At 44.7% G+C, this 22,464-nt stretch overlaps 1 pseudogene; it reads left to right on the top strand.

Moving 5' to 3' along the window:
* The first annotated feature begins 18,254 nt into the window (after positions 1–18,254).
* LOC131382898 (syntenin-1-like) lies at positions 18,255–22,126 on the top strand (annotated as a pseudogene).
* Positions 22,127–22,464: the final 338 nt, after the last annotated feature.

Raw genomic sequence — 22,464 nt, 5'->3', positions numbered from 1 at the left:
AGTCTTCCAGCCTAGCAGGGAGCTCCAGAGCGAAGGTGGCCTGTACCTCATATGCAGAAGGCTGGAGAGGATGCCACTCCCACTCTACAGTAAGAAAAAGCTTGGCCAGGTACAGTGGCTCATGCCTGTAATCCCAGCACTTTGGGAGGCCAAGGCAGGCAGATCACTTGAGGTCAGTAGTTCAAGACCAGCCTGGCCAACATGGCGAAACTCTGACTCTACTGAAAATACAAAAACTAGCTAGGTGTGGTGGTGCATGCCTGTAATCCCAGCTACTTGGGAGGTTGAGGCACAGGATCCCGTGAACCTGGGAGGCAGAGGTTGCAGTGAGCCAAGATCATGCCACTGCACTCCAGCCTGGATGACAAAGCAAGACTCTGGAAAAAAAAAAGAAAAAAAGAAAAGAAAAGAAAAGAAAAAGCTTGAATGCATATTTAAATTATAACTTTTCCTGAATCCAGGATGTCCTGTGTCGGGCAGAAACAGAAAAGCTCTTGCGCCATTGCCTTTTGAAGTCATTGATCACTGGTGGCCACCCTGGTGAAGGCATGCCCTCGGCTACCTCCACGTGGCTCTGACATTGGTCGAGGTGCCCCTGAGAAGAGTGTGTCCTTAGCTCAACAGCCCAGGCAGATCCGGAAGGAGCTCATAGAGGTTTTCAGCCAACCACACTCTTCACAGCTGGGCAGTGATTCCTTTCCTGAAGGGGGATCCAAGGTGGGTGTCTGTGTCTATCACAGTCCACCTCATGAACCTCACAGATCCACGTCTCCATACACATACACCACCTTACAGAAGGAATACTCAGTTTTAATCTCTTCCTTTTTCTGTATTCCACTATAAGCCATGCTATTATGCCCACATTTTCAGGAAAAGTCTCTTATATATAAAAGGATTTGTAGTGATGGTTCTTTTTGGAATGAAAGAGAAAGAAACTATTCTGGATTCCATTCTTAAAGGATCAAATGTATCAAATATACCATCATCAACAGTAAAACAGCTTGACATTATGAGCCACCTGGTATAATACAATATGTATTATATAGTATCACCTATTGTCCCAAGAGCCTTTCATCTGAATCTAATCAGAATGTACTAGGGACAGGGCCAGGCGCGGTGGTTCACGCCTATAATCCCAACACTTTGGGAGCCCAAGGCAGGAGGATCACCTGAGGTCAGGAGTTCGAGACCAGCCTGGTCAGCATGGCGAAACTCCGTCTCTACTTAAAATAGAGAAAAATTAGCCAGGCATGGTGGTGCATGTCTATAATCTCAGCTACTCAGGAGACTGAGGCAGAAGAATTGCTTGAAGCCAGGAGGCGGAGGTTGCAGTGAACCTAGATCGCACCATTGCACTCCAGCCTGGACAACAGAGACTCCATCTCAAAAAAAAGAAAAAAAGAAAATACTCGGGACAGAGGAACAAATTAAGTGACACCTCCAAGAATAATCATGCAGCTCTGGAATGTGGGACATTCCATAAGGCAACTGGCCTTTACGTTCTTAATAAACTTGCTTTCGCTTTACAGACTCGCCCTGAATTCTTTCTTGCACAAGATCCAAGAACCCTCTCTTCGGGTCTGCATCTGGACCTTTTTCTGTAACAGTTTCATGCACACTCTGGGATGGCATTCACCGCTGGGCAGCCCCTCTCCCTCCCCTGTTTGTTTAAGGAGCCTGACTGGATTCAGGCAGTTCATGCCAAGTCCCTAGAAATGAGCCAGGGTTAAAGTCAACCAGTCAGGGCAGTTTCACTCGTTTTCACTGCTGTTTGGTCTAGGGGTGGGCAGGTGGGCTGGGTCTGGTGAATGCCACTTAGAGAGTCCGCTGGTAGCCTCTAGGGAGGCTTTTCCTCCTTAACCCCAGAGCGGGCAATGTGAGGGAGAGTCCCTGCAGGGCTTCTGGCCATGCTTCCTGCCTGGACTCTGCTATTCAAGGCCATGCCCCTTTGAGCTGTGGCATCAGTCATTTCCTGGGATGAATAAAAATGCAGAGTGGAGAGAAGAGACTTCCTGGGGTAGGACCCTGCTCAGGAGATCCCTAGTTCCACATCAGCTTCTCATTATGGGATCGTCACAAACTCCGCTGAGCCCTTCCCATCAGGCTGTCTGGAAGGGGCAGCTCGTTAGTTCCTACCCTTCAACCCGGCCATTCCCCTTCCAGACACTTATCTTGAGGAAACAGTTCAGCATTTGTTCAGTGAATGATTCATGACTGTAAACAGCACAGGTATGGTTCTTAACAGTCAAAGCCAGTTTAAAACCAACTTAAATATCCAATAACAGAGTGGGGGTTGAAGAAGTCATCATATAATGGCACAGGGCAATATTAGCTGCTAAATGTAATACTGTAAAGAGCACATAGGACTATGGAAAGATGCCATGATATGTTATTAGGAGAAAATGACATCACAAAATAGAATGTGTGTTATGGTTCCTTTTGATAGATCACACACACATGCACAGACACAGACAAAGAAAAGATCTCTACCTAAATCCTAATGGCAATTACCTGGGGGTGATGGGATTATGGGCATTTTGAAAAAATTTCTTTCTGCTTATTTCCATTTTCTGATTTTTTTGCAATGAACATGTGCCCCTTTCCTGGTTTTTTCCATAGACTCTGGAGTGGTGCTAGACCACAGTAGGTATTCAATTAAACCAAAGTTAATGGAATGGGTAAAAAGAGGAAATCGTTTTGGTCTTTTTGCTTCTAGATTATTCCCACATATGGAATGGTTTGGGGAGTGGGAATACTCTCTTCATAGGCAATGTAAATTCATCCTAAGCTTTACTTCTCAGGAAACAGTGACTGCCCTTGCTTAGATGTCAAGGGACGCTGCACAATTTCCAGAAGTCTGGATTTTGCGTGCCATTCCTCTGTATCCTCACCCATACCTGTCCCCTGCCTGCCTCCTCTGCCCACCGCCTTGGCACTAGGGTGAGTGTTGAGGTGTGCAAGGCAGCGGTGGGGGGAGCACCTGCGGAGAGGGTGTTAGCCGCTGAGCTGACAAAACAGAAAAAACTTAGCGTAAAGAACAGTCTCCAAGCCAAGCCTAATTTAATAGCTATTGAGAGCCACATCGTTCTTCTTTCGTTCCAAGAGTGATGATTTAGCACCCACTATGTGCCAGGGATTAGGCTGGGAACTGGAGACACTGAGATGAATGAGCTGTGATCTCTGCTCTCCATTAGCTCATCATCTAGAGGCAGAAAGAGACCAACAAATAAATCATGAAACCGCAGCACAGCCAATGCAAGGATAAACTAATGCGCAAAGGCAAGAAGGGAAATTAAAACCGATCATTTAGGCGAGATGGAATCGGAAGAGTCTCGTTGAGGAGGGGCTGTGTGAACTGAGTCTCAAAGTGGGAGCAGGAACTTACAAGGGGAAAAGCATCGTGCTTGAAGGAACAGCAGCTCGGCAGCAGACAACCGGCCACACTGAGCAACCAGCACCCAGCGTGTTCGGCACTTGGGGCAGGTCGTTTTAAACACCATCTCCCTCCATAAACTACTTATAGTGATAATTATGAAATTAAATGAATGATCATAATAGCCAGAGTAAAACTGCCGATCGTGGCATTTTCCTTTTATCAAACTTTGTGTGTCTAGTGTCAAATCAGACAGTTACAAAAATTACCAGTAAATGGCAATAAAATCAAAACATTTGCAAAAGGTAGGCAGCTATGAAATCATGTCACGGACATTTAATTTCTTGATTTGTCCTTTTGTTTTCAAACAAGCAATAATTAAAAAGCAGTTTCATGTTAAAGCTATCATCACATTTAGTAAGAGATTTCACATGCGAGCTAAAACTTGCTCTTGCCAAACAAAAGTATTCTACCTCCCAGTTCATACAGCTTCACCGGTTTAAATTTTAAACACTGATTTAGAAATTCCAAGTGGTCACATAGGATGACAAAGCGAAATAACTCAAGTTCTGTTTCTTGGTCTTTTCCAGTCACTGGTAATCATTGTTCATTTGATTCCACTGTTTAAACAGAGGAATATGCAGCTCTCACTATGTCCAAAGTCAGCTAGAAGGATTCTGAACTATTAACGGCTTGTTCTTGAAACCAGGGCATGTAGCTAAGTTGACATGTGTTGGAAGCTGACTGGGAGCAGGTAGCAGGTCTCCAAATTTACTTCCATGTAGAAAACAATATTTACAAACAAATGACTAATACAAATCTGCTAATGTGAAACCTTAACATATCACTAAAACTCAGCCAGCACCCCAGCAGTTGTTTAGAACTCATACCAACCAGAGATCTTTTTTCCGGAAGGTGCGTTTAATAGCTGACATTGTTTAGAATTGCCAGCACATGGCAAAAGTAGATTTTAGCCTATCTGACGATTGTTTTTAAATTTCTCTGTGGGCAATGTCCCTGTTATTGTCTGCACCCTGGGCAGATGGCTCACACGGCCCCATTCTTGGCACGCCACTGACGGTAGGTATTTCATTAGAGCTGAAACTTCAGATAAGATTGGAGCCGAGATGGAGAGACAGTGGTGAGAGAAGAGGACAGGTAGAAAGAGCCCAAGCAAAAACAAATTGGGAAAAAACATATTTTCTTCTTCCAAGATACAAATTATCCTGGCAGATAGAAAAGGAGCTTTCAATCCTACCTCTGTGTTCTTTACCGAAAAGTTCAGCCCTCCACACAGAAGCCCGTCCGCCTAATCAGGACCCCTCCAAGAGATGGTGACAGACAGCCAAGACAGTCCCACAGGCCAGAGCTAAGCACAGCCCACTTGCCACCCCCGAGATCAACCCCCAGAGCTTTCCTGTAACCTGCTACTTGGCTACATTGTCATTTTCCCCGCATCATTTGGCGCTTATTCCTGCCCCCGTTTCTTATGAACAAGGTCCTCTTTAAATGTAGTCTGTGCCTCTACTTGCAGAAACGTGCGATTCTTGGAGCTATTTCAGGGACCTGGTTTGACATTGCAGCCTTTATACCTTATAGGGACGGATGAAGAGGAATGCAGTGTTCCCAGCTCAGGGAATGCCTGACTTCGACACATTCAGGCGACCCCAGTGGTATTACTACTGCACACCATGGTGTGTTTGCCTTTACAAAGCATTTTCTTTCTTTCATTTTTCCTTTTTTTGAGACAGAGTGTCTTTCTGTCACCCACGCTGATGTGCAGTGGCACAATCTTGGCCCACTGCAACCTCCACCTCCCAGGTTCAAGTGATACTCCTGCCTCAGTCTTCCGAATAGCTGGGATTACAGGCGCCCGCCACCACGCTCAGCTAATTTTGTATTTTTAGTTACACGGGGTTTCGCCATGTTTGCCAGGCTGGTCTCGACCTCCTGACCTCAAGTGATTCGCCTGCCTCAGCTTCCCAGAGTGCGGGGATTACAGGTGCGAGCCACTGTGCCCAGCCAACAAAGCATTTTCTTGACTATCATTTGTAGTGGCTTGCTGGTGGGTCTTCCATAGGGAACCTGAGAGGTTCTGCCAGACAAGGAGGAATTAGGGAGAGCAAAAGGCCACAGGCAGCAGGAACAGAGCTACCTGGGATCAGAGGAGTGCTTCTGGTGATTTTCCATGGCGGCCCATGCAGGGAGATAGGGGAGCATGGGAAATCACATTCCTGTGTTGATAATGTCATTTTCCTATCTGAGAAAGGGCTGTGAATGTCCCTTTTCTGTCAAGGGCAGGATGAAAAGCAGTTGTGATATGACTGGAGAGGCTGTGAAACCACAAAGTGTGCGCTTCAGTTCTGTCTCTGTTCATTCCCATTAGTGGAGAGTGAGGCAGAAAACTTAGCTTTCTTTTAATCTTAATTTCAATATCTGTTTCTAAGAAGATGAAATTCCATGATTTATATGAAAACAGCTAATGCCTGGCAATCCAAAGCAGTTCAGAATATATTAGTTTAGATCTATTAAAGTGAATAGAGTCATATAAAGAAATTCATTTCCTGCATCAGTAGATTGTGAGAACTGATATATATTTTTTAAATGTTGTATTAAGGAAAGTGAAACATTTAAGGAAACAGCACAGTATCATGAGCTGGTGTACCCATCACCCAGGCTCTGCAATCAGCACCTCATGACTAATGTGGCTCTTTCTACACTGTCCTCTCCCCCATTCCTGATTATTTTGAAGCAAAAATCCAAGACAGCCTATGATTTCATCCATAAATATGGCAATATGTCTAAAAAGTTATTCTTTTAAAAAAATTATAATACTCTTTTGGCTGGTGGCCAGGAGGGTGGGGGGCGGGGATGGAATCTTGCTCTGTCGCCCAGGCTGGAGGGCAGTGGCACAATCTCAGCTCACTGCAACCTCCACCTCCTGGGTTCAAGAGATTCTCCTGCCTCAGCTTCCCAAGTAGCTGGGATTACAGGCATGCACCACCATGCCTGGCTAATTTTTCTATATTTAGTAGAGCTGGGGTTTCGCCATGTTGCCCATGCTGGTCTCAAACTCCTGACCTCTGCCTCCCAGGTTCAAGCTATTCTCCTGCCTCAGTCTCCCAAGTAGCTGGGATTACAGGCACATGCCACACACTTCGGCCTCCCAAAGTGCTGAGATTACAGGTGTGAGCCACCACGCCCAGCCAAAAAATTATAATACTCTTATTATACCCCAAAAATGGCCAATAATGCCTTACTGTCATCAAAAATCCAGTTGGCGTGCAATTTTCTAGTTTGTCTCATAAATGTCACAAATGTGTAGATTTAGGTTTTCATTTTTTACAAATTTTTTGAATCAGAATCCAACTAGGTTTCTCACATTGTCATTGGGGATCTGCCTCAAGTCCCTGTATGGAGACTGGACATCCCACCCGCCCTCTCTTTTATTTATATGTGCAGTATTTTGTTGAAATCAGGTTGTTTGTCCTGTAGAGCATCCCATAAGTCCCATGGACTTGCTGGCACATTCCCGTGTGCCTTTTAACTTGTTCTTCTATTCTTTGTGTGTCTCATAAATTGCTAGTTTCATTTTGGCAGGACTACTTTACGGGGTGGCCTATTGACGTCTTTAAAATGATGTTTATAAAATGACTTTCCAGGGGATTCCAGAAACAAGAAAGATTTACACTGATCAAGAAGGCAAAGACATGGTCCTGGCTGATGCATGGTGATGATTTAATAATAATGCTTGCTGTCATGGGTGTAACAGATTAACTTACAGCATAATAAATAGGAAGTTTAGAATTAAGCCTAACTGTAGGCAGCAAATGTTTTTTAAAAACAGAACACATGTTTAGCACCTGTTTTTATTATCTGAATAAATTAAAGGAGTCTAAATGCACTTGCTGGTCTTAACTATAATGAGGTACATTCAAGCTGTTTTCTTCCCTGCATTTTATTTTACTTTTTTTTTTATTTTTTGAGAAAGAGTCTCTCTCAGTCACCCAGGCTGGAGTACAGTGGCATGATGTTGGCTCATTGCAACCTCTGTCTCCCAGGTTCAAGCTATTCTCCTGCCTCAGCCTCCCAAGTAGCTGGGAATATAGGCACACACCACCACCATGCCCAGCTAATTTTTGTATTTTTGGTAGAGATGGGGTTTTGCCATGTTGGCCAGGCTGGTCTTGAACTCCTGACCTCAGGTGATCCTCCTGCCTCGGCCTCCCTAAGTGTTGGGATTATGGGCATAAGCCACCACACCTGGCCTTTCCTGCATTTTAGAGAGAAGTGGGTGAAATGTATTGAAAAGGCTGTTTTGAAGTCAGTGGCTTCCAAATCAAACAATGATGCTTTCTCCTTGTCCTGATCCATTTTAAATTGCTATAACAGAATACCTCAAAAATGGCTAATTCATAAAGAAAGGAGATGTAATTCTGGAGGCTATGAAGACCCATATGAAGGTGCCAGCATCTGGTGAGGGTTTTCTCCGTGTTATCCCATAGCAGAAAGCAAGAGCATGAGAGAAAGGAATGGGGAAGGGGGCAGAACTCGTTATTTAATAAGAAAATCACTCCCATGACAACTAACCCATTCCTGGAATAATGGCATTAATCCATTCATGAGACACAGCCCTCATAACCTAATCACATCTTAAAGGTCCCATCTCTCAACACTGTTGCATTAAGGACTAAGTTTCCAACACATGAACTTTGGGTGACCCATTCAAACCACGGCGCTCCTCAATACCTTTTCCACTGGATGCATCTGCAAGGATTTTCATCACCTCAGGCTGTGGCACCAGACTGTGGAGCCTCAGATTCTCAATCGGGACAATACAGGCAACCATCATGCCACAGTGGTGCAAGTATGGCATTGTGGCAGAAAGAAAGAAGGAAAGGGAGAAAGGGTGGGAGAGGGAGAGAAGAAGGAAGGAAGGAAGGAAGGAAGGAAGGAAGGAAGGAAGGAAGGAAAAGGAGGAGATATTTTAAACCAGTCTATAGTCCTAATTTATTCTCAGTACATAGAAATTTTCCTTTCTTTGGGGCCATGGCTGGTAGCCATCTACATCCTGATTGTGTTCTCCAGAGAAACAGAACCAGTAGGGTGAGTGTGTGTGTGTGTGTGTGTGTAGTATGCATGCATGTGTGTGTCTGCATGCACACGTGTGTGTGTATGTGGTTTATTATAATGAATTGGCTCATGAGATTCTGGGGGCTGGCAAGTCCAAAATCTGCAATGTGAGCCGCAGTCTAGAGACCCAGCATAGCTGACATTGCAGCTCAGGTTCGAGGCCATTGCTGTAGAAGGAGGAAGAGCTGATGCTGTGGATGGAGCCTGGAGGCCGCCTGCTGGAGGATTCCCTCTTGCTCAGGGGAGGTCAGTCTTTTGTTCTATTATAGTGAGGTCTTCAACTGATTGGACAAGGCCCACCCACATCAGAGAGGGTGGCCTGCTTTACTCAAAGTCTACTAATTGAAACGTTAATCTCACCCAAAAACACCCTCACAGAAACACTCAGCATAATGTTCGACCAAATATCTGGGCACATTGGCCCAATGAAGTTAATACATAAAACTAACCATTACACTGATGAACTGAGAAAGTTGCCCTGTCACTACTTATGACCCCGTAACTCGGTTGTCTCACATCCTATTGGAAGAGCCTCATGAAAGAGACATGAGTGTGTCTACATCTTTGGCAGGTCCCTGAGACCTGCTGTCCTTTGCAGGGCCCAGGACAGGGCCTTCCATGGGGGAAGTCGTGATGAATAGTTATTATGTTGAATAGAGGCTCTGTGTCTGGAATAAAGGTGTTATCTCCTTCCTCCACTATCTCAAATCTTAATTCATCTTTCTGGGTTTTCATGTTTCTTTTTTTAATATGTAATATGTAGGGAAATCTGTTACATTTTTGAAAAGCAAGCCTAACTTCGGCTACTTGTTGATCTGAGCCCACGGCCGTCCACCACATTGTGATGATGGCCTCTGGCCTGTCCCACAAACCCAGAGAGAAGCTAAAGACACAGCCTGTTTCCAGCCATCTGAGGACTAAACGCCCCCAAAATGCCACTTAACCATTCCACAGATATTTTCAAATGCATCTCTGAGAGGTAATGCAATATCCAAGCCAGCTTGCATCCTGAGTTTCTGCTTTGATAGATGCATAGGGCCCAGGGACAGGAGACAAAGCCTAGAATCATCATAGAAAACTGGAACCCCCTTTGCCCAAAGGGCAAATCCTCAGAATAAGAGGAATGAGAAGGCCAAGTGCAGTGGTGCGCACCTGGAGTGCCAGCCACTCATGAGGCCCAGGCGGGAGGATCACTTAAGCCCAGGAGTTTGAGGCTGCCATGAGCACTGATCACACCTGTGAATAGCCGCTGCTCTCCAGCCTGGGCAACATAGCAAGACCCTGTCTCTAAAAATAAAAAAGAGGAAGGAGAAATTAACCCAATGTAAATAACAAAAAAATAAAGGAAACAAAACCTGCTTGTCTTGACCTCGGCACTCCGGGGAGAAGGGGAAAAAAGCCTGCCCTTAGAAGTTGTTACCTCAAACCAGATTCCAGGCAGATTTCCAGTCTGAATTCACTTTACCTATGTGATCTGAAAAGACCCATTTGGATATTTACGTTTAAAGTGTTCAGGGATAGTAGTCCTCCTAGGCAACTGACAGAAGCAGATATTCTCTGAAGAGATTACGGTGCTTCACAGGCCTTAAAGAAGTCCCACAGATAAAGTAACCAGGAAAGTCAGCAGCTCACAGTAAAAGGATCTTTAAACACAAAAGAAAGAAAAGCCCTCTGTGTGCAAGCAAACAGAAACCTCAGACCCCAGAATCCTACTTGCCAATACTTCAGTGCTTAAGGAAATAAATCAGAAGCTTAAAAGCAAGAACGAGGAATCAGAGAGTGCAAGGAACAGCTAAGCATGCTTGAAAAGAAAACAAATTTCATAAATGTAGGAATACCTAATAATCGGATGGGCGTGGTGGCTCACGCCTGGAATCCCAACACTTTGCAAGGCCAAGGCAGGAGGATAGCTTGAGCTCAGGAGTTCAAGGCCAGCCTGGGCAACATAGTGAGATGTCATTTCTACTAAAAAAAAAAAAAAAAAAAAAATTCCTAATATTTTTAATTTACAATAGTAAGAGATGGTGGCTCACGCCTGTAATCCCAACACTTTGCAAGGCCGAGGCAGGAGGATAGCTTGAGCTCAGGAGTTTAAGGCCAGCCTGGGCAACATAGTGAGATGTCATCTCTACTAAAAAAAAAAAAAAAAGTTCCTAATATTTTTAATTTAGAATAGTAAGAGACGGTGGCTCATGCCTGTAATCCCAGCACTTTGGGAGGTCGAGGAGGGCAGATCACTTGAGATCAGGAGTTTGAGGTCAGCCTGGTCAACATGGTGAAACTCTGTCTCTTCTAAAACTACAAAAAATTAGCCAGGTGTGGTGGCTAAGAGATAAAAAGAACATATTAGATACATTTAATGTCTAACAGTAGTAGTAGCCTGCAGAGGATGGCTGGACTGGCATATAGGCCCGCAGAAGGGATACGTGATGCTGTACAGAAAGATAGACGGATTCTTAGGGTGTGCTGAGCTGTGGGGACTCATGACCCCAAATGTACCATGTCTCAGGTTACACAGGTTTAGATCTGCTCCCTAAAGGGCAGACTAACTGCCCTGCCGGGTCAAGTTGTCATCAGTTACATCCATTAGTGCTTTCCAGAGAAAATAAAAGGGAGCTTTCTATCTAAATATGTAAATCGGTCTGTTATTGCAGTAAGTAAACAATCTGAAAATCCAGATGAGCACAATTGGTCTTTAACAAGGATTCTTCACTTTAAGAAACAGTGTGCATCTCTGGTCTCTGGGGCACTAAAACTCTTTGCTTAGAAAATAGATCAAAGCAGCACTCTGTGTTGATGGCTTCTCCACGTGGTGACTCAGGGACCCAGGATCCTTTCTTTCATCTTGTGTCTCTGCCGTCCCCTGCACTCCATTTTCATTTGGGTCCAGCCAGCCACAGGTGAGACTGTGGGGCACACCCATGTTGTAGAAGCTTCAGCTAAGAGATGGGGCACTTCACTCCTATTCTGTTCTATTGGCTGGAACTCACTATCAACACTTATTTTTCATTTTCTTGATTTTTGTATTTTCTTTTTTTTTTTTTTTTTTATGAGATGGAATCTCACTCTGCCACCCAGGCTGGAGTGCAGTGGCACGAACTCGGCTCACTGCAAGCTCTGCCTCTGGGATTCAAGTGATTCTCCTGCTGCAGCCTCCCGAGTAGCTGGGACTACAGGCACCCACCACCACGCCCGGCTAATTTTTGTATATTTTGTAGAGACGGGGTTTCACTATGTTGGCCAGGGTGGTCTCGAACTCCTGACCTCGTAATCCACCCGCTTCTACCTCCCAAAGTGCTGGGATTACAGGCGTGAGCCACCGTGCCCGGCCTTGATTTCTGTATTTTCATCAAGAGTAAATAAATGCTATTTCAGCATTCATTGATGTCGTTTTTTTTTTTTTTTTTTTTTTACTGGACACACTTACGTAATACTTAAACTAATAAAAATCGTAATATGAAACCATCATTGCACTCTTTGAATAAACCTTACTTTGTCATGGTAGGATGTTGCTACATTGTACCATGTGCTCATGTTTTTATTAGAATTTTCACTTCTCTATTTATGAATAAAACCAGTCTACACCTTTCTTTCTTTTTCTTGTTTGTTTTTGCATTAGGATTCTGCTACCTTTGTAAATAAATCAATGTATTCCTCACACAGCATACACATATTTATCAGTCTTGTAAGCTTGGAGCAGGCCATAAATCATAAAACAGTTTAGGTTGAATTTTAGAAGAGAAAAACAAAAATGAAGTAATAAACAAACAGTTGCTGACAAATAAATATTTGTGCTTTATAAAGCCAGTCCTATGCTTGATCTTATCCACATGCCCTGGACAGATGACAGGAGGCCTAAGTTCTCATCTCTGCTCTGCTCCTCTGTTATCTCACAAGAGTCATGATATCCCGTTACCTCGAGTGCCCTTTCTATGCATAAAGAAGGCACTGGGGAGATACCGTGTTTAAGGTGCCTTCCAACAGTCTGACAGTTTTTCTAAATTTCAAAGATGACTTTCTCAATGCAAAAGCCAAGAAAGATCACATAAAACACACACACACTATTTTTGTTTTGGGCTCCCACCTGAAAGGAAGATAGGTATAGAAAAACCACAAGTATGGGCCGGGCACAGTGGCTCACGCTTGTAATCCCAGTACTTTGGGAGGCTGAGGCAGGTGGATTGCCTGAGGTCAAGAGTTCAAGACCAGCCTGGCCAACATGGTGAAACCCCGTCTCTACTAAAATACAAAAATTAGCTGGGCGTGGTGGCAGGCACCTGTAATCCCAGCTACTTGGGAGGCTGAGGCAGGAGAATTGCTTGAACCCAGGAGGCAGAGGTTGCAGTGAGCCAAGATTGCACCACTGCACTCCAGCCTGGGCAACAGAGCAAGACTCCGTCTCAAAAAAAAAAAAAAAAAAAAAAAAAACTGGCCAGGTACAGTGGCAGTGGCTTATACCTGTAATCCCAGCACTTTGGGAGGCCGAGGCAGGTGGATCGCCTGAGGTCAGGAGTTCGAGACCAGCCTGACCAACATGGTGAAACCCTGCCTCTACTACAAATACAAAAATTAGCTGGATGTGGTGGCGCATACCTGTAATCCCAGCTATTCAAGAGGCTGAGGCAGGAGAATCGCTTGGTCCTGGGAGGCAGAAGTTGCAGTGAGCCAAGATCATGCCACTGCACTCCAGCCTGGGTGACAGAGCAAGACTCTGTCTCAAAAAAAGAAAAGAAAAAGAAAAGAAAAGAAAAATCACAAGTATGTTACCTTTGTATAAATAACAAAGTTAGCTCACTTCTCTGTTGCCTCCTGTTAGGAAGTGGATACAGCAGAATGATCATCCAGTCACTAACCTGTGTCATGGGGAACTTACGAGGTTGGTTAGTCATTAATCAGAGCAGATAATAAAGCATGTGACTCTCAGCCCAGTTCTCTGCACTGGAATAATGTGATCCTCATTTCCTGAAATTTAGTCAAAACGAAGGAAGTGATTTGAAATTACCTTCTCTTATAAAGATAGAGGAATTCTGATGAATTAGAGCTCCCTTTCACCTGGGACTTGCCTCCATCACACTTGGCGAGTCCCACACCACCCTTTGAGCTGAGCTGCTCTTGAGGGCAGACTAACTGCCCTGCTGGGTCAAGTTGTCATCAGTTACATCCATCAGTGCCTTCCAGAGAAAATAAAAGGGTGCTTTCCTCAATCTATCTGTCATTGCAATAAGTAAAAAACCTGAAAATCCAGATTAGCACAATTCATCTTCAACAAGGATTCTTCACTTTAAGAAGCAATGTGCTTCTCTGGGGCACTAAAAACAAGTTTATTTCCAAAACAAATTTTGATCAATGCTCAACAGTTTTTAAGGATGTATCTCAAATGATCTAAGAATATGCATCGACCGTTATTCATAAGTAAGGGCGAAGGAAATGCACCTTTATGAAGTCCCTGAAGCACCCAGGGACTGTACCAGATGCCTTACATGTGTGCATATGTACTAGGTATAAAGGTTAGTTTCCTAATCTAGGTAGGTGTAAATCCTCATCTTACTTTATTTCCTTGAGTCAAAGTCAACTCCGAGTCACCATTCCATCGAGATAATGAAAAGCCCAATGGGGGATGCCTCCTCCTAGTCAACATCTCCCCCCAAATTATAAGAAGGCACACAGAGCAAGACATCATCTCATGTTCACATGGCCCACCAAGTCTGGCCATGCCAACCTTGGGCAGAGGAATCTTCCGCAAGATGGCAGCTTCCGCTGTTAGGGACCAGCCTCCATGGTGCACCAGAAAGGCATGCCCCTCAGGAGTCTTCCCACCTTGCTGGATGTTGCCCAAAATAAAAGAACAAGATTCCTCTATTTCTGGCACCCACAGCTTCCTGTCTCCTTTCAAATCCTGAGTAATTACCCTTCTCTCAAAGGCAGTAGCTTCTCTCTAGTACCTACAGCATAATCGCCTCAGGAAACCAAGGCTTCCAGAACTCAAACCCAGGAAGGAATCTAGGAGGATTCCAGAAATCAAGCCCAGGAATGAATCAAACCCAGCTGCACTCAACTCTGGACTTCCACAGTGCCTCGTGAGACCGGCTTTGCTAAGGCAAGGGCTTCTGGGGGTGGAGTTAATAAGAAAGCAGCATGAAAAGGTGCTTTGAGACACGACACATCGTTTCCTGCTAATAATCAAAGAATATGCACAGCTGTTCCCGTTTCGGAGCAGCTCTGGCCCCAACAGAGAGTTGCTGAGTTGCTTTCTGGAAAAGCCGGGTTTGACTTTTCAAGGCAGCTCATGCTGCTGAAGGTTGCACAGGCACAGAGAGAGGGAGCTGCCGGGGGCGTGGGGGAGCCTTCCCTGATGCAACTGAACTTGAGCTGAGCTCACTATGTCTCTAGAATCTACTACCTATTCCTATTCAATAAATACAAGTATTTATTAAACATCTGTTATGTGCCAGGCCCTGTGTCAAATGATAGAGGAAGTGAAAATGCGTAAGACACAGTCTCACTTTGAAGAGTTCTCAGGCTTGTGGGCAAAGGCAGGAAGGTTCATTGTGTGGCTTGAGTGCACACAGGGAGGTTTTAAAGGATGTGAGAGGAATATGAGGAACAGATGCTGCCCTGGAGTGACTCGCATCCCACCCGAAGAGACAAACAAGGCACCCAACAACCACAGAACCAGCAAGTGCCAAACCATGGGTACTAACCCTAACTACAGTGGGTATTCTGAAAAGGCAGAAAAAACTTAAGTGCTGTTAGTATAATCAGACTTGGTGAGGCTTAACATTCCTCCCTCTTCACAAAAAAAGAAGAAAAAAAGTCTCAGTGGAATATTGTGAACAGGTGCTGCACTAGGCTCTGGGAATGCAAACCTAGGAAAGTGCAAATCGATGCCTTCAAATGTTTAGCAGACAGTGAAGGAAACAAGGAGCTCCAAACCGGGGGCTAAGTGCCACCCTCAACGCAGCTTCAGGCATTCACTTTCTGAAACAGGGGACTGCCATCTCTGCTGAGTTTTGAAGGAAGGGTAGAAGTTGGCCAGGGAGCAAGGTTGGAGGTTAAGGGGTTCTAAGCCCAGAGACACCAAGGGTATAAAATTCGGTAAATTCCTGAAAAGTCAAGGTCAAGCAATTCCTGTATAAGGAACAGAAGTGGTGAAATCAAAGAGAAGACAAACTTGAGGCCAGTAAATTATTACCCTTTATCGGCCTTAACAGACTAACAATATATCCCTGCGAAAGATCAATGCCGGAGTGAGGCTCAAGTTTACCTCCCACAGCCTGTGACTCACGGCACATTGACTCAGCCATGCTACCTGCAAGGAGGCACGTTAGGACAACGCAGGGACCCAGCACGTGCCAGTGAGTCTCTGTCCTGACTATGGGATGCCACCCTCCTGGGTCAGCTGACTCACCCCTGCCTGTAAATCCTAGTCAGGGCTGTAGGCGCCTGGGGAAGAATCCTACCTACCTCTGAGTAAAGACAGGAATAGAAGCTGGTTCGTCTAGAGCAGCAACACAACCAACATTGAAAAAAGCAAATACCATTTCTGAAAATTGCATGCAGAGCACATGGTATCAACTGACGTGTCTCCCCTAGGAGAGTGAGCCATTAATGCTTTGCTAACCACAGCGCTATCAAGACCATCGTTTCCAATCCTACAAAGGAAACACTAGGAAAAACAGAATTTAAAGGTTTTATTTGTCAACCTAAAGAGGAGGCAATCAATATAATTTGAGTGCTTTCACTACATCCGAGAAGGAAATGAAATCAGGATGCACCAGCGTGGGTTTTAGGCTATGCGGCCAACAGAGATGAACCAGACATGTCCTCAAGGAGCTTAGAATCAGGTGGAGAAAAGAAGATGTCATATAAATTACCTAAGCAATAGTTGGCACAGCACTATAAGCTTTTCAAAATGATTGGCATCACTTGCAGCCACCAAATGCTGCCTTCTTTTTCGGCACCGACAGATCCAGTATGTCTTTGGGGAGCACCTGCGTTGGGGTGCATTAGAGATCCATCTGGAAGGCCACGAAGACATTCAGGACCATTCACAGCTGGAATGTTCCTGAGCAGCTGCCCAAGATCCAGGCCTGGCCTTTCAGGATGCCCTGAAAAGGCACTGAACAAGGCCAAGTGCAGTGGCTCACACCTGTAATCCCAACATTTTGGGAGGCCGAGGCAGGAGGATTGCTTGAGGCCAGAATTTCAACACTAGCCTGGGCAACATAGCAAGACCCCATCTCTGAAAAATATTTAAAAATTAGCCAGGCAGTGTGCCTATAGTCCTAGCTACTAAGGAGGCTGAGATGAGAAGATCTCTTGACCCCAGGAGTAGAAGGCTGTAATGAGCTATGATCACACCACTGAATTCCTGGGCAAAGAGAAAGACCTTGTTTCAAAAAGAAAAAAAAAAAAAGTGCCCTGAACCGTAGAATAAGTGGACTCTAGACTCTGCCATTCTCCTACTTCCCTTTCTTGAGCCAGTTTCCATGGGCATTGCCCAAGGTAACCTAGGGTTACCTCGGGTTACCCTAGGAGAAGCAGAACTCACAGCTCACAGAGCTGAGACAGAGGAGAAATGTGTTTGGCTTGGCCTAAACCTAGACTTCCTAGGCCAGGTCACAGTGTCGCCTCCACTTTTTCCCTTTAACTTTTGCTCAAGAGACCAGACTGATTTATAAGATAAACAGACTGCTAGCCAAGAAGTCTCCTTCCTCTCCCCTTCTTTCTGTTCTGGTAAGTTCCATACCTAAATAAACATAGTGACTTATGGTTCCAGCCCAGTTATTAAGAACCTCTTCAGTCTGGAAGTGTAATGTATATGTTTGTTCATTCACATTCTTGACAGATGAACAGACTGATACCCCCAGGAAGTCATCAGCAGAAGAGAGACGGGTCTTTAGGAACACCTGTAAGGCAAGGTGTTATACAAGACAAGGGATGTGTGGAGCAGAGGTAGAAATACCCACAGATAGGAAAGAGGACCCCTCTGGGATATGGAGAGAAGGAAAGGTCAGCCTACTCAAAAGTATCCTCGATCACTTGACACACCTTCCACAGGGCCATCATCAAGGAACTGTAATTCATCCATGACAAGAAGCTTCCAGCTCAAATGCAAACACTCCTGAGACAGTCCCCACAGGAGCTCAGAAACGTCCTCCACATACCCCTCATGGGGACATCTTGCTCCTATAGCAGGAAACGTCTTGCTTCCCTCCAACAGTGCTTCCTTACCTGTCCCTACCTGTGCCACGACCACAAGATGCCTACAAAAAAAAAGGAAGGACACCTCACTGGCACCTCTCTCCTGATTCTAATCTGCACTTTGTCACCTGGGCTCTGAAGCAACCCTGCTCCTGCTCTTGGGCCACACAAAGTGCTCATGGATGTGGCCTTTTCATCTTTTGCCTACTCTCTCCCTAGGGTTCAGACATCAGCCCTGTGTCCTAATCAGGGAACAAGCGGCACATTCCCTTTTCTCCCAAGAACCTACACAAAATTGCTTCTCCTGTGAAAGCCACTTCCACTGTGCATATCAATCAAGGCAGATGCATAGCAGGGGCCAGGGGACCCTGGGCTGCTCTTCCAGCACCTAGCCAAACATTGAATCTGTTTATGCTCCACTGCGACACAAAGGAATGTCATAGGCACCAAAATATTCCACTTCCCAATTACGCCCAAGCAAGCCTGGTTGGTGTCAGGAGACCCAGATTCTACTTCAAGATTCTGCTGCTGTTTTCCCTACAGCATGGTTGGTCATACAGAGGTGAGGTCCAAGCTTTAATTATCCCTTTACCTTGGGTTCCTGTCAAAGGTGTTCAAACCAGAGTGATTCCATCTTGAATAGGGGCTGGGTTAAATAAGGCTGAAACCTACTGGGCTGCATTCCCAGGAAGTTAGGCACTCTAGGTCATAGGAAGTCGGCACAAGATACAGGTCACGAAGACCTTGCTGATAAAACAGGATGCAGTAAAGAAGCCAGCCAAAGCCCACCAAAACCAAGATGGCGAAGAAAGTGACCTCTGGTCATCCTCACTGCTCATTATATGCTAATTATAATGCATTTGCATGCTAAGAGACACTCCTACCAGCACTATGACAGTTTACAAATGCCATGACAACATCAGGAAGTTACCCTATATGGTCTAAAAAGGGGAGGAACCCTCCGTTCCGGGAATTGCCCACCTCTTTCCTAGAAAACTCATGAATAATCCACTCCTTGTTTAGCATATGATCAAGAAGTCACAATAAGTGTAAGCAACTGAGCAGCTCACACCACTGCTCTCTCTGTGGAGTAGGCACTCTTTCATTACTCCACTTTCTTAATAAACTTGCTTTCACTTTATGGATTTGCCTCAAATTCTTTCTTGAGTGAGATCCAAGAACCCTCTCTTGGTGTCTGGATTGGGGCCCCTTTCCGGTAACGTTCCTCTAAACTAGGTCTGGGAGTCCTTTTTTTGAATTGAATGGCTGCTGAGAAGTTTCCAACGATATTTGTAGAGATCAGTCTATAGCGGGTACACATCTCGATCCACAAACTTAGATTTACTTGAAAAAAAAAAAGAGAAAGAAAATGCCAACTTCCAGTAAAGAACTTGGAAGTCATCTCTCCTATTCTTGCAGCGAGAAAAAAAAGCTGAACAAACTAAAGATCATCAACTTTTAGATCCATCAGAGAATTGAGGTCACAGAGCCAATCTCTGTACCCAAAACTGGAGAGACAGAAAAATACAAAAATACAAAGAATGACAGCTTCCTGGGAGCAGAAGCTCACAGCCAGAGCCAATATCTGTTGTAGTGTGTGAAACTGTCATCAACTAGTTGCTGGAGGCTCCCTGTAAACTAGCTTGAGAATTGAAAACTCTAAAGGGACCCAGTCTTAGGGAGGTGCCCACGCTTGTGTGAGTTTTGCCTTGAGGAATTCCACCAGGTCTCCATTGTGAAGATCAGAGAAAAATACCCTCTAACTTCCACAGAGGAGGGGGAAAGTAACTGTTCTGTAATACACCCAGAGCTCTCTGATCTCTTTAACAAGTTCTGCCCTCAAGGGAAACTACTTTACCAGAGTCTAACCTACTGGGGTTTTACCAAGGCCCAGCTGACCTGGGGGAAGAGAAACACCCAACTCAGGCTCACTAAAAGACTAAGGCTTGATCAGAAAAGTAAAGAATGCTTCCCTAACCCCCACACCTCAACACCACATCAAGATGGCCCCTGTATAATAATGGGATTTCAGCTTTAAAAAAAAAAAAAAAAAATCTGGCTGGGCACGGTGGCTCATGGCTGTAATCCCAGTACTTTGGGAGGCCAAGGGGGGCGGATCACCTGAGGTCAAGAGTTCAAGACCAGCCTGGCCAACATCGTGAAACCCCATCTCTACTAAAAATACAAAAAATTAGCCGGGTGTGGAGGTGGGCGCCTGTAATCCCAGCTACTTGGGAGGCTGAGGCAGGAGAATGGCTTGAACCCTGGAGGCAGAGGTTGCAGTGAACCGAGATTGCACCATTGCACTCCAGCCTGGGCAACAAGAGCGAGACTCCTTCTCAAAAAAAAAATCCTTTTCAAGAAAATTTTAATCTCTGACACCACAGCTACAGCAAACAGTGAATACAGCCTCACTCCTAGCCAGATAAACACACTAGAGATCAATCTATGTCATTTCCTTTTACCCAATACATCATATCTGACTTTCAGCAGAAAATTACAAGGCATGATAAAAAAAAAAATAACAAACACACTCTGAAGAAATAAAGCAAACATCATACACAAACCCAGGTATGGCAGAGATTTGGGGATTATCAGACCAGAAATGTAAAATAACTGATTAATATGCTAAAGGCTCTAATGGAAAAGTTGGACAACATCCAAGAGCAGATGGGAAATGGAGGCAGAGAGATGGAAACTCTAAGAAAGAATCAAAAGGAGAGGCTTGAAATCTAAAACTTACTTATGCAGAGTGACTGGAGGCGGTGATGGCAAGTGGGTCCTTGTGGTCTAGAAGAATCCTGCAAAAATATCTCTCTCTCCATCTCTCGAAGACTTGAAGGTAGACTAAATAGTTCAGGCTCAAACTGCTTGATATGGTTTGGCTATGTCCCCACCCAAATCTCAAATTGTAGCTCCCATAATTCCCACGTGTCATGGGAGGGACCGGTGGGAGGTAATTGAATCATGAGGGCGGGTCTTCCCCATGCTGTTCTTGTGATAGTGAATAAGTCTCACGAGATCCGATGGATTTATAAAGGAGAGGTTCCCTGCACACATTCTCTTGCCTGCTGCCATATAAGACATGACTTTGCTCCTCCTTTGCCTTCCACCATGATTGTGAGGCCTCTCCAGCCATGTGGAACTGTGAGTCAATTAAATCTCTTTCCTTTATCAATTACCAAGTCTCAGGTATGTCTTTGCTAACAGTGTGAGAACAGATTAATACACTGCTTTTTCTGCAAACCCTGCCAACCCAGCAATTTTGTCAGAAGCTTCTGTTCACATCTCTCAAGATGGAAATCTCTATCCCAAACTATATCCAGAGCTCTCTCAACACATGGGCCTGAGTTTAAATAAAGAAGAAACACATGCAAATATGACCATGGTTTCTGGTGCACCAATTCAGGGGCAGTTGGTAGGAAGACCTTCCAGTATGAACTATACAACGGCTCCTGTAACTGGTAATGATGTTGGAATTTGTAGAGCAGAAATTAAGCAAGGGATTCATGAAGCCATTGGATCAAGACGGAAAATTCATGAAGCCACAAGGATCAAGATGGAAAAATCGAACTCAGGCTTAAATCAATAGATAACGGTATATGTGTTCAGCAAGTCAAGGATAATTCTCCAACCTTCTTGGTTGGTCTGAGATTTGGGAACCAAGTACTCCAAATCAGTGGTGAAAACTGTGCAGGCTGGAGCTCAGATAAAGTGCACAAGATGCTCAAACATGCTTTTGAAGAGAAGATTTCTATGACCATTCATGACAGGCCCTTTGAATGGACAATTACCATGCATAAGGATAGCACTGGACATGTTGGTTTTATCTTTTAAAATGGAAAAATAGGCCAGATGTGGTGGCTCACACCTGTAATCCCAGCACTTTGGGAGGCCAAGGCAGGCAGATCACCTGATGTCAGGAGTTTGAGACCAGCCTGGCCAATGTGGTGAAACCCCATCTCTACTAAAAACACAAAAATTAGCCAGGCATGGTGGTGCACACCTATAATCCCAGCTAATCAGGAGGCTGAGGCAGGAGAATTGTTTGAATCCAGGAGGCAGGGGATGCAGTGAGCTGAGACTGAGCCACTCCACTCCAGCCTGGCCAACAGAGTGAGACGCTATCTCCAAAAGAAAAAAAGAAAGAAAGAAAAAATAACATCCATAGTGAAAGACAGTTCTGTAGCCAGAAATGGTCTTCTCACGGAACATAACATCTGTGAAATCAACAGACAGAAGATTACTGGACTGAAGGACTCTCAAATTGCAGACATACTGTCAACATCCAGGACTCTAGTTACTATTACAATCATGTTTGCTTTTATCTTTGAACAGATTAAGTGGATGACACCAAGCATGATGAAAAGCCTAATAGACCACACCATTCCTGAGGGTTTAAAATTCACCACATGACAGAAATGTAGCTGAACGTCTCCAGTTTCCTTCTTTGGCAACTTCTGCATTCTGCACATGAAGCCTTCTGGGGCCAGCAATTGAGCATATGCTGCATGAGGATCTGTCCATCTCACATTATGGCTGGGCATCTTACTGTTTCATCGGATACCCTGTTCAGATTTCAAGAGAGCTATAGCCTTATCCTGGTTTTATAGAGGTGAAACTTTCAAGAGATTTACTGACTTTCCTGGAATAGTTTCTCTTCCGGAAACCTGATACTTTTATAAGCTGTTGTGATTAGGATGACGGATACAGGCTTAGCTTCATGTGAGAACCAGTCACCTTTCTCCTAGGTC

Source organism: Hylobates moloch, unplaced genomic scaffold (genome assembly GCF_009828535.3).
Source record: "Hylobates moloch isolate HMO894 unplaced genomic scaffold, HMol_V3 SCAFFOLD_2, whole genome shotgun sequence".
Classification (NCBI taxonomy): domain Eukaryota; kingdom Metazoa; phylum Chordata; class Mammalia; order Primates; family Hylobatidae; genus Hylobates; species Hylobates moloch.
Note: the sequence above shows the minus strand (reverse complement) of the source record. Positions and strands in the feature narration are given on the sequence as shown.